Here is a 13099-nt window from a genome sequence, read left to right as displayed (position 1 = left end):
CAAAAAAGAAAACAATTTAGAATGTATTGTAAACAGTGTATATTCTCTGTTGCTTTTGTTCTCAAAATTTATTTTCAGTTATCTTTAGTTGTATAAAAGAGTTTCCAGGGGCTGGGAATATGGCCTAGTGGTAGAGTGCTCACCTTATGTACGTGAAGCCCTGAGTTCGATTCCTCAGCACCACATATGTAGAAAAGGCTGGAAGTGGTGCTGTGGCTTAAGTGGTAGAGTGCTACTAGCCTTGAGCAGAAAGAAGCCAGGGACAGTGCTTAGGCCCTGAGTTCAAGCCCCAGGATTGCAAAAAAAAAAAAAAACCCAAAACAAAAGAGAGTTTCCGTTCAGTTTATCAGTTTATAAGTACAGTGCATCACTCTTCTCCTCCCATCTATCCCAACCCCATCCATCCCTTCAAGTTACCTGGTTCCATTTTCCCACCATTGTTACTAATACATGCATGGCTAGAATGACACTGTAGGTTCTGTTAAATACTGTATTCAAAGAGTCTCGAATTATCAACTACTATGAGCTCTTTATCTCTGAAATATTTCTGAAATCTTGTCAGTCTTTTGTGTTCTCTTTGACACCACCTAGAACAGCCATCAGCTTTTCTCATCTGGAATTTGGCAGTAACTAATCACCACTGAGACATTCTGTTTTTCTTTCCTCTCTTTTTTTTTTTTGGTGGGGGGCCGCAGTACTAGATTCATGGCTGTGCTTGCTAGGCAGGTTTTCTACCACTTAATTTATTTTATTTTTTATTTATTTATTTATTTATTTATTTATTTTTTTTTTTTTGGCCAGTCCTGGGCCTTGGACTCAGGGCCTGAGCACTGTCCCTGGCTTCTTCCCGCTCAAGGCTAGCACTCTGCCACTTGAGCCACAGCACCGCTTCTGGCCGTTTTCTGTATATGTGGTGCTGGGGAATCGAACCTAGGGCCTCGTGTATATGAGGCAGGCACTCTTGCCACTAGGCTATATCCCCAGCCCGTTTTCTACCACTTAAATTGTATCTCCTGCCATTTTTTTTTTTTTTGCTTTATTTTTTGGATAGGGTCTTGAATTTTTGCCTCTTGCCAGGCTCAGACTGAGGTACTCCTACCTATACCTGCTTGTAGCTGGGGTCACAGCATGTACCACCACATCCAGCTTATTTGCTGCTATGTAGTCTCACTGATTTTTTGCCTGGGCTGCCCTCAAAATGCAAGCCTTCCAAGTAGCTGGGCTTGCAGGCTTGAATGTGCCACAGATTATTCTTTATAAAATATGGCTTTCAAAGTGGTGCTGTGGTCCAAGTGGTAGAGCACTAACCTTGAGCTGAAGAGTTCAGGGACAGTGCTTAGGCCCAGAGTTCAAGCCCCACAACAGACCAAAAAGAAAAAAAAGAAGAAAGAAAAAGAAAACAAAATGTGGCTTTTAGAGTTACACACTCTGCGTTTGTTCCTTCCTGTTGTAAAAAATAATTGGAAGTTGATCTTTATGGGAGTAAAATTCATTGCTAATCTTTGTGATTTAGTGTCATATTCTGTATGAGCTCCTAAACTTTTGTTCAAGGGTGAGACTTCGATCAAAGGTATATTTAGTATGTCTAATTTTCTTGCATTCATTTTTATTTTTGAAATTATTATAAAGGTCATTTATACAGGACTTAACAGTTATACAAGTCAGGTAAAATGTTCATTTCTTTTTGGACAATGTCACTCATTTTTCCTAATTTTAAATACATACCTATCTTAACATTGATTTTTTTTTTTGAGTAACATAGTAAAAACATTTTCACATCAAAATCTGTTGTTATTTGTCATACTTTGGTAGTTCTTAGGACTAGTTAAAGCAGTGCTTGGGCTGGGGAGTTAGCTCAGTGTAAGAGCGCCTGCCTGGAGAGCGCAAGGCCCTGAGTTCAGTCCTCAGCTCTGGAAAAAAAAAAAAAAAAAAGCAATGCTTGTACCTTTCTGGCTGTTCTGAAAGGCATCTAGTTGTTTTGGGGGTGGTGGGGGTGGAATTCTGCAGGGCTTAAACATCAAGGCTTGGGCACAGCCCCTAGTTTGTTTCTTTATGCTCAAGGCTAGCATTCTCTTAGGCCACAGCTCCACTCCTGGCTTTTTACCGATTTATTGGAGATAAAAATCACTGACTTTCCTATCTGGGGCTGCCTTTGAACCATGATCCTCAGATCTTAGCTTCCTGAAGTAGCTAGGATTATAGGTGTGCCACTGGTACCTGGCTAGCCCTTTTTTTTTCTTTAACCTAAAATGTACTATTATCCCATTGCCTCTAGTGCTTTTATTGGAGGATTGCTTTTTGCTTCATATTTAAGAAATTAATGTACTTTGACATAGTCTGAATTATTCACAGATCCTTTGGCATCTGGGATCTTCTGACTATGGCAGAGCAGAACCCTAATACTACCTTTCTTGTTCTAGGCACTAAATACTTTTAAAATTCAGCCTAATATTGCTTCACTTCTTTGGCATTGCATAGTCATTGTCTAGTGTTCAGTTCATCCTTTACTAAAGTTTCTGGGCCTGTTAATCTTGCAGGCCTAAAGTTCCTGGTGTGCACATTTCTCCAAAGTAATGGAGTTATATATAGCCAGCCTCAGCAGATAACTGAAAGTAGTTATATCTAGCTAATGCATTTTACTCAAGGTGGCTTAATTTCTGTGTTGTAGGTGTATTTGTACAAAACAAACGGATTTATTTACTGAGTAGCTTCTTAAATTTTCCTTCGCAATTTCATGTCTGTCTGAACTTTCTAAGAGATTATAGAGTCACAAGTTTAGGATTGAATTTGTATAAAACTAGTCATTTGAAGTTTTCTTGGTTCATTTAACAAGAAAAGATTTCAGGTTGCTGTTTATTATTCCCAGAGCTGGTTTCCACATGTGTTACCCTCCCAGCTTACGTGCAAAAGCTTGTTGTCCCATAAGAAATACCAAGTCTCTGATTCTAGTTAAGCATTTCTCTTCCGTATAACTTCTTACTCAGAGAATGCTGGTTTAATCATGTAACTGCAAGAATGTGTGCATGCTAGTATTCTTTCAGGGACAAGAATCTGTTTGCAATTCAAATGAACCTAGTCTGTCTAATAATGCCTGCTGAAAGGGAAAAACAAGATTATGTCAATGAAATAAATGTTTAAGGAGATCTCGCCTGTGCCTATTTCTCAACTGTGTAATGAGAGACCTGCTTTGGATCCCTTCAGAGGTCTCTTCTACTTCAATAGTTCGGTGTTCTTTGACCCATGCATGTGTTATTTTAAAGGATTCCTGCCATTTTGGACTAACTGGGGATCTGAAAAATTGTCAGAGGCAGCAGTTACAACTTCAAAAAGCTTCAAGGATTGAGCATTTATTTACCTTTTACCCTTTGGGAAACATTCTTTCTATGGGAGTCACTTGATTATAGTCTAACTTTCTCTTTATCAAATTTTAGTGTTTCTTTTTTTTCTTTTGCTGGCCACCAGCACCCAGCTTTGTATTTTGAATTTACACTTTGTGTTTGTCTAGGCTGAACCGGTGAGTGAGTGTATGTTTATGTCATTATATATACACCTATATAATTTACATATTTATGTTTTATAAATATATACATATACATTTGTTTGCATGTATATGCACCTGTGTATGCCATTGTATATACATATGTGTGTATATCCACATATGCACACATATATAACACATGTATATACACATAAACATACACACATACACACTTGTTTAATCTTTACAGCAACCCTGAGAGGTAAGTGTTTAATGCACACTATTAGGTATAGAAATCATCTGAGAGAGACTAAGAGCTTGCCCCAAATCTAAGACCAGTAAGTTTCAAAGGATTTTACGCTGGGTCTGTTGATTGTACTTCTTTAAGGAGTTGACTGCTAACCTTTCCCCTAACTTTATTTTGTTATATCATGTCTTATTCCTGGAGGGATTTGGGGTATCTTAAATGCTTCATATGAGCCACAAGGGAAAGCTTTTAGAATTTACTGTTGATAGAACTAAGGGCATATGAAGGTGAGAACCCCAAAATCAGAAAGCTTATTGAATCCAAGTATTTAAGTCTTTAGAGTCATGTGCCTTGGGTTTAGTCCTGAGACTGTTGACAGTTTTCCAATTAGTTGATTTCTCCCTTATCTTTTAAGTAGATCAGAGACTAAAGTGCTCTATCTTTGCCCTATTTTCTCTGGATATATAAAATCTAGCCCTTAGTGGAATTTACAGTATGAAAAAGACGTGATGCTCACATGCAAAAAAGTTAAATCTCAGTGTATAGGTCCAGATGGTTAAGGGCTATGTGGAATATCTATGTAGTGAGAGGGCTAAAGAAGTAGAAAAGGTGCTTTTGATCATATAGAATATTTGAAAGAATAGAGCTAAGGACCATGGTGGCTAATTTAAAAAAAAAGGTTAGACTTAAAGAATTGACAGTTTTTATAGCCTTTTGTCCAGAGTCAAGTCTTAGCAGTAATAGAAGAAAACACTGAGTGTTGTGGTTTACTCATGAAATCCCAGCTACTCAGGGAGTATAGGCAGGAAGATTGAGCATTAGAGGCCAGCACAGGCATGATTAGCAAGACCTTGTTTCAAAAACAAAGTATAGTGCAAAGTCCTGGAAGTGTGTCTAAAGGAGTAGCTGCCTATGGGCTGGGAATATGGCCTAGTGGCAAGAGTGCTTGCCTCGTATACATGAGGCCCTGGGTTCGATTCCCCAGCACCACATATACAGAAAATGGCCAGAAGTGGCACTGTGGCTCAAGTGGCAGAGTGCTAGCCTTGAGCAAAAAAGAAGCCAGGGACAGTGCTCAGGCCCTGAGTTCATGACCTAGGACTGGCAAAAAAAAAAAAAAAAGGAGTAGCTGCCTAGCATGCACAAGATCCTATGTACAATCTCCTTTACTGCAAGAAGAAAAGAAAAGAAGAAAACAAGCAAACATTCTAAAACAACAAATAAATCAGTCTGATGGAAAGAAGTTTCATTTAGGAGATTCAAGAAAGGAAAGGTTGCTAAGGGACTAGAGATTGAATTATATAGTCTTCAGTGTTATTATGGAAACAACCTTTCTCCATTCTTTCTATTCTATCACGACTTAATTTGGAAGTAATTTCCTCTAGGGAGCTTTCTTTACTCAGGTTAGAGGTTCTCTTATTTTTATTAATTTCATCCACACTTTATAGATTGCTTCTTACACATTGCCAAGCTTTTCCCTATTTTACAAATAAGTAAACCTTGATTTACATAGTTTTGCTTGTTCTTTTCCCCATTCTTGTGCTTGAACTCAGGTCCTGGGTGCCATCCCTGAGCTTACTTTTTTCAAGGCTAGTGCTCTACCACTTGAGCCACATCTCCACTTTGGGCTTTTTTGGTGGTTAATTGGAGCTAAGAGTCTCACAAACTTCCCTGCCTAGGTTGGATTTGAACCAAGATCCTCTGATCTCAGCCTCCTTGGCAGCTAGGATCACAGCCCCTTATTTCGTTATTTTTATTTTATTTTTAAAGGAGAGTGAGATTGCCATAAAGTATTGCCATCGGCAGGAAACACGTTATAAAATGAGCAAGGAAGGAATGTTGGGAAACCCCATGAGAGGAGTGTATTTGCTTTGTTTATTTGGTTTCTAGAGATTGTGTCAAGAGTTAAGTTTTGTTCAAAGTTTCCTTAAGAGTAACTGATGTAAAGCATCTAGGCATTATTTTGAGCAACTGGAAAAGCAAACTGAAACGTACTAATTAAGAAACATTTTGTTAAGCCAGGTGAGAGGGAGAAAAATGACCAATGATTATATTTGAGAGCAAAAATATTTACTGGTGAAGAGAAACAAAAATATTACATATTAAAATTACATGTTAAATATTACATTTAAAATATTAAAGTAATCTTACATATTATTTCTAGATCAGCAAGTTATATATAATTATTCTTTGTATTTCCCATAAGAATTAAGTATTTACTGAGGGAAAGATGTTCAACTTAGATGACAGAGTTGTTGGCTTCAGAAGACTCAAAATTAGAGTGCTTGAAACTGCTTGAAATTCCTTTAGTATTTATTACATGTCTCCATTGTGACTAGGAATTAAAGTTGTTGTTTTTTTTTTTTTCTCCAGTCCTGGGGCATGAATTTAGGGCCCGAACACTGTGCCTGGCTTCTTTTTGCTCAAGGCTAGCACTCAACCACTTAAGCCAAGGACCACTTCTGGCCTTTTCTATATATGTGGTGCTGAGGAATCGAACCTTGGGCTTCATGTATACGAGGCAAGCACTCTACCACTAGGCCATATTCCCAGCCCGGGATTATGGATTTTTAATCATAGGTTGGAGAACTGATTTCTGTTTTTAGTAATTTTACAGTACAATAGGAAGATGTGTTGATCAGTGTCAGTCACTGTCATGAAATATCTGTGATAAATTGTAAGGAGGAAAGGCATACATTGCCATGGTTTCAGAGGTTCATTCCATGATCTTTTGCTTCTGGTCTTATGAGGGAGTGCTTCCTGGTCTGGTGAGGGGAGTACTTCCTGGAAGGAGTGCATGGCAAAGAAAACTGTTGATCTCATGGTAGCTGGAGCTGGAAACAAAGAAGAGGGACAAGAGTACCAAAAGCTCCTGAAAAGTTATGCCCCTCTAGTGATCTAATTTGGGTCTACCTCTCAAAAAGGTTCTATAGTTTCTTAATAATGCCACAGGTTGGCAACCAAACCTTTAACATATGGGTCTTTGGGGGATATTTATCCAGACCATAGCAGAGGGTAATTAATGTAGCTATGGGCCAAATACCTTAAAGAAATAGCATAATCAAAGAGTTAATGGATCTTCATAAAATGTCTTCTATACTTTGTAGATTCAGATTCCAAGTGCCATTACAGATTAAAAGACCAAGAAACTGTTAAATGCTTTTAACAAGTGTTTTGGAAATAAATTAGTTATTCTCCCTTGTACAAAACTATAGTATATTAATGCTTCATATATACATATGTTTACATATTTACCATATGTTGGACAAGATGCACCAGAATAAGAAGTTGAAAAAGTAGCAATGAAAAGGATTCAGATTGTAATATGAGGCAAAATTGAAGAGATTGTATCAATTCATTGTGGACAGTAAGCGAGCCATTGGAGGCAGAATCTAGCAGAGAATAGCCATACAGCCATATACACACATATATATGTATATGTGTGTATGACACATTAAATCTGTAAATATGTATTTAACATGTATTATATATTCAGTGTCTGAACAATATCTTATTGAATATAACTTATAGAACAGTAGAGTAGATGTATATTGCTTCAGTGTTTGAAATCTTTCTAAAGTATTTTTATTATCTTTAAATATCTGTACAAAAGAGTTGCCTTTCAGCAAAGTAGTTTAAGTATACAAGGCATCTTGATCTGTGTCATCCCTTCAACATCATCTTCACTCCTGCATCTAGCCCTTCCCTCATTTAAAAAAAATTGTGGTACATACAATGAATTTTTGACTGCATTCTCTCCCCTTCTACCCTTCATTCATCTGACCCTCTTTCCTTGGTCCCTGCCTCCCTCCCGCGGCACCACCCCACCCCCACCCCCTGCCTTGCAAGTACCCATTTCCTGGTACTTATTTGGTTGGGCTCTGACTTGGTCTTTCTAAAGAATTATACTATTTGAACTCTCCATAGAGTCTATTATACTTCAGTGAATTCATTTGTATATCACCCACTGCATTTACTTATACTTTGAAAGGCCATATACTGCTTTATTCCCATCCAAACGATTATAGGGATGAAGAGAGAATCCTGTTTTGTTATTGTTGTTATGTCATATTTCCAGAAGTTCCATGGAGATTTATTGTCCCTTTTTCTTGTCTTATCAGCTTGTGTTTGTTACTGCCTTTCAGGATAGATAACAAGAGAGTTTTTGTTTTGTTTGTTTTGGTGCGGTCTTGGAGCTTGAACTCAGGGCCTAGGTGCTGTTCTTGAGCTTTTGTGCTCAAGGCTTGTACTCTACCACTTGAGCCATAGCTCCACTTCCAGTTTTTTTTTTGGTAGTTTTTGGAGATCAGCGTCTCACAGAATTGACTGCTTGGGCTGGCTTTGAATATTGGTCAGCGATTCTCAGACCTCAGCCTCCTAAGCCTCTAGATTACAGGCATGAGCCACCAGTGCTGTAACAAGGTATTTTATCTAGCAACTTTCTCCATAGAATGTAATTGTTTTGAATGAAAAAAGTGCTTACATTTAACTTCCTGAGTTGTTCATTTGAATCATTTATTATTTTGAAGTTCCATATGTTTATTGAGTACTATGCAGATAAGCTTCTGTGCTACTAGGCACAGAGATTTGGGTTTCCTTAAAAACATTGCAGTAAGCAATATAGCATGGTTTTTAAGATCTAGGAAACCTAAGTGCAAATCCTAACTATCATGTAATAGCTAATGTGGCTTTGTGCAAGTCATTTCATTTCAATATACCTTAGTTTTCTTACCTGTAAAAAGGAAATATTAGAACCTACTCTATAAAGTTGTGTAGGTTAAATACTTTGACATTACTGATTCTTTACTACACAGTTTGAAGCCCTTTATCAAAAGATACACTCATTTAGTTCATGTAAAGTGTTTTAAGTGGTGACTGTCATCATCGTCAGTAGGAGGAGGAGTAGAAGTATTGTGTCAGTCCTGGGACTTGAACTCGGGCCCTGGGTACTATCCCTGAGTTTCTTTTTGCTCAAGGCTAAGGCTAACACTCTACTATTTGAGCCACAGTTCTATTCTGGCTTTTTGCTAAGTGTCGATAAGAATCTTAAAGACTTTCCTGCCTGGGCTGGCTTCAAACCATGATCCTGAGATCGAAGCTTCCTGAGTAGTTAGGATTACATGCTTGAGCCACTGGTGCTTGGTATTGATTGCCATTATTGTTATTGTGGGGCTGAGGATATGGCCTAGTGGCAAGAGTGCCTGCTTCATATTGTTATTGTGTTGGGAATAGACTTCAGTGAGAATAGAGGTGAGGCATCCAGGAAAGGAAGGATGACTGTGCTACAGGTATTCTAGGGTTATTGACCTCCCTCATTTTTCTCTGTTTCTTTTGTGCCTTGTTAGGTTATAAAAAAGCATGTTAGAGGCTTAACAGGGACTTTTTTTTTTTTTTCTTTTTGGCCAGTCCTGGGGCTTGGACTCTTGGCCTGAGCACTGTCCCTGGCTTCTTTTTGCTCAAGGCTAGCACTCTGCCACTTGAGCCACAGCACCACTTCTGGCCATTTTCTGTATATGTGGTGCTGGGGAACCGAACCCAGGGCCTCATGTATATGAGGCAGGCACTCTTTGCCACTAGGCCATATCCCCAGCCCTTAACAGGGACATTTTTAACCTTGTTAACTTTCCCCAGAACTAGAAATGCTAAGAATCACTATCGTATGCGTTATTTCCAATGCTATGAAGAACAGTTGACACAGTTCAACCCTGTATATATGCTAGGTTGTTTATTGGCAGAGGACATAAGAAAAGAAATGCAAACATTATTTATTATTGCTATTATTATTACTAGTGTGCAAGTCCCAGTGCAACTCAGGACCTGGGTGCTGTCCCTGAGCTTCTTTTGCTGGGCTGGCTTCAAAATGGAAACCTCAGGGGCTGGGGATATAGCCTAGTGGCAAGAGTGCCTGCCTCGGATACACGAGGCCCTAGGTTCAATTCCCCAGCACCACATATACAGAAAACGGCCAGAAGCGGCGCTGTGGCTCAAGTGGCAGAGTGCTAGCCTTGAGCGGGAAGAAGCCAGGGACAGAGTGCTCAGGCCCTGAGTCCAAGGCCCAGGACTGGCCAAAAAAACAAAAAACAAAAAACAAAATGGAAACCTCAGATTTCAGTCTCCTGAGTAGCTAGGATTATATGTATGAGTCACTGGAGCCTGGCCATGCCAATTATTTTGTCTTCCAGGAACTGTATTGCAGTATGGTTCAATGATAAGTAATTGTAGTGAAATATGTTTCCAGATGAAGGGAAAGAGCGATCCAGCATCCTGGAGATAACAGCATAGTGCTCAGGAATCGAACCCAGGGCTTCATGTATACGAGGCGAGCACTTTACCACTAGGCCATATTCCCAGCCCCATGTTTAGAATTTTTTAAAAACAACATTTTATCCTATTTACATAGAGAGAAGTAGATAAGGTTCTCCTTAAGGAGAAGGCTATAACTGAATTAGTCAGTCTTGGTTGCTGTGAGAAATACTTGAGAGGAAATTTAAAGGAGGAAATATATTTAGACTCCATGGTCAGATGGTTTTGTTGTTTCTGGGCCTGTGTGTGGCACAGATCATGGCAGAAGGGTGTAGTAGTGCTTTCCTCCTGTCAGCCCGGAAGCAGAAAGACAGGAAGGGACTAGAGACAATAGAGATCTTTCAAATGCATGCTTCTAGTGACTTCCATACTCCAATTAACCCCTGCCCTTTATAGTTTCTATCACCTCCCACTAGTCGACTCAATTATGAATCCCATAATCTCATTGATTATGTTATTAGAGCTTTCATGAGCCAATCACCCTTACCATGTCTTTAACACATGAGCCTTTGAGGTAGACATGTCATCTCCAACTTACCATTACCAGAGTTTTGGGGATAGGGAAGGGTGGTGTAGGCTAGCCCTGGAGCTTGAACTCAGGGCCTGAGGTGCTGTCACTGAACTTTTTTTGCTCAAGGCTAGCACTCTGCCACTTGAGCCATAGTTCTACTTGTGGCTTTCTGGCTTAATTGAAGATCTAAGTCTCACAGTCTTTCCTGCCAGGGCTGGCTTTGGGCCGCAATCTTCAGATCTCAGCCTCCTGAATAAACCACTAGGTGTGCCTGGCAGGGTTTTTGTGTGTTTGGTTTTGAACACCAATTCATTAGAAAACTGGTTTGATAGCACACACCCAAATCCCTTGCACAGGCAGGAGAATTGTACATTTTAGTTCAGTCTAGGCAAAGGTAGCAGCAAGACCCTGTCTAAAATATAAGGAGTGAGAGCAAAGCACTTGATTAGTGCATTCAAGGTACTGGATTCAATCCTTAGCACTACAAAAAGAAAATCAATTCTTTTTTTTTTTTTTTTTTTGGCCAGTCCTGGGCCTTGGACTCAGGGCCTGAGCACTGTCCCTGGCTTCTTTTTTTTTTTGCTCAAGGCTAGCACTCTGCCACTTGAGCCACAGCGCCCCTTCTGGTCGTTTTCTATATATGTGGTGCTGGGGAATTGAACCCAGGGCCTCATGTATACGAGGCAAGCACTCTTTGCCACTAGGCCATATCCCCAGCCCTCAATTCTTCATAATAATATAAAAATTGTAAAGAGCGGCTAGGAATATGGCCTAGTGGTAGAGTGCTTGCCTTGTATACATGAAGCCCTGTGTTCGATTCCTCAGCACCACATATATAGAAAAAGCCAGAAGTGGCGCTGTGGCTCAAGTGGTAGAGTGCTATCCTTGAGCAGAAAGAAGCCAGGGACAGTGCTCAGGCCTGGAGTTCAGTCCCAGGACTGGCAAAAAAATAAAATAAAATAAATAAAAGTTGTAAACATAAATGCACCAAAAAAATAAGGACCCAAAATGCATTAAATAAATGTTGAAGAATTGAGAGGAAAAACAAATGACTTTACAATAATAGATTTTCAGTAATAGATAAGACAGACAACTGAAGATGCATAAATAGAAAACTTGAAGAACATTATAAACAAATTATACTTAACAGATTGATGTAGAACATTCTTTCAAATTACAGACTACTACTTGTTTATATGTAGTACTGGGATAACTAGGTATCCATTGGCAACAAAATGAAGTTTGAATCCTTATATACAAAAATCAACTAGACATTCATGAAGTATTTATATGTAAGAGCTAAAGCTATAAAACTTTTAGAAGACAGGAAAAGGTCTTCATGACATTGGACTTGGTTCTTATTTTGGCTATAACACCAAATACATAGAAAACAAAAGAAAAATAAATGAGATTTCATAAAAATTATATACTTTGTGCACCAAAGAACTCTATAGGAGTTTTGAAGGTAGTCCATGGAATGAGACAAGTATGTGCAAATTATCCTGTAGTGAATTGGCAGGAAAATAAAGAACTCTTTCAATTCCTCAACAAAACAAATTTTAAAAAATATCCTTAGGACTGAAGAGATCATTTTCCATAGGAAATAAACAAATGACTGATAAGCATATGAAAAAATTCAACATTACTAGTCATTTGGGAAATGCAGATTGAAGCCATATAAGACATATTTTACACCCATTGGAATGGGAATTATAAAATAAGTGTTAGGAAAGAGATGGCAAATGGGAGCCCTATGCATGACTGGTGGGAATGTAAAAAACTGTGAAAAAAGAATTTGGCAGTTCTTCACAGAGTTAAAACAATTTCAGTGTGATCCATCAGTTCCATCCCTATAAATATATACTCAAAGGAAACTACAGATTCAAACATATCCTAGCATACCAGTTGTCATAGAAATGTTATTCACAGTAGCCAGTACATGGACTTAACCCCCTAATGTTCAGTGACAGAATAATGGATAACAGAATGCCATGTATGTAAGCATTGGAATATTCAGCCTTAAAAGGATCTGATATGTGGGTTTGATATGTGCTACAACACAGATAAACTTTGAAGATACTATCCTAGGTGAAATAAAGCCAAAAACCTTATTGTATGATAATGTTTGTAAGGTATCTAGACAAAAAGTATATAAAAGTTCTGAAGGCAGGGGAAGGGAAGAAAGAGGAGTTGTTGTCTGATGGATATAGAAGTTTTTTTTGAAGGACAGAAGTGAAAAGTGCTGGATATGGATAGTGGTGATAAATGCACAACATTATGAATCTACTTACAGTGCCACTAGGTTATTCATTTAAATATTGTTTCATGGCTCAGTTTATGTTAAGTATGTTTTATCAAAGTAAATATAAATCTTTTCAACAGAGTTCATTTGATGTCTGGGGAAAATTAGTGGAATTGATCCTGTGATTGAAAAGTCTCTATGTAGAGAGGAAAATAGTGTTGATCTAGCACTCACAACTCATGATTTTTATAATCTGATGTTCACAGATTATTTTGGTTCATTTTACTTAATTTATTAGATTTAGTTCCGTAATAATGG

The 13099-nt window shown here is 38.5% G+C and overlaps 1 protein-coding gene and 1 long non-coding RNA gene across 2 annotated transcripts in view; one reads left to right on the top strand and one right to left on the bottom strand.

The window, feature by feature from the left end:
* The window catches only part of LOC125363273 (synaptojanin 2 binding protein), a 38972-nt gene that overhangs the window by 1581 nt on the left and 24292 nt on the right, over positions 1 to 13099 (top strand). The gene's annotated exons all lie outside the window — the stretch shown is intronic.
* On the bottom strand, positions 9352 to 10001 carry LOC125363278. Its single transcript, XR_007213202.1, has 2 exons — positions 9826 to 10001; positions 9352 to 9593 (listed from the first exon to the last, which is right to left on the bottom strand). It is a non-coding gene; the product is annotated as an uncharacterized LOC125363278 (long non-coding RNA).

This window comes from Perognathus longimembris, chromosome 14 (assembly GCF_023159225.1).
Source record: "Perognathus longimembris pacificus isolate PPM17 chromosome 14, ASM2315922v1, whole genome shotgun sequence".
NCBI lineage: Eukaryota > Metazoa > Chordata > Mammalia > Rodentia > Heteromyidae > Perognathus > Perognathus longimembris.
This window is presented reverse-complemented; position numbering and strand designations above follow the sequence as displayed.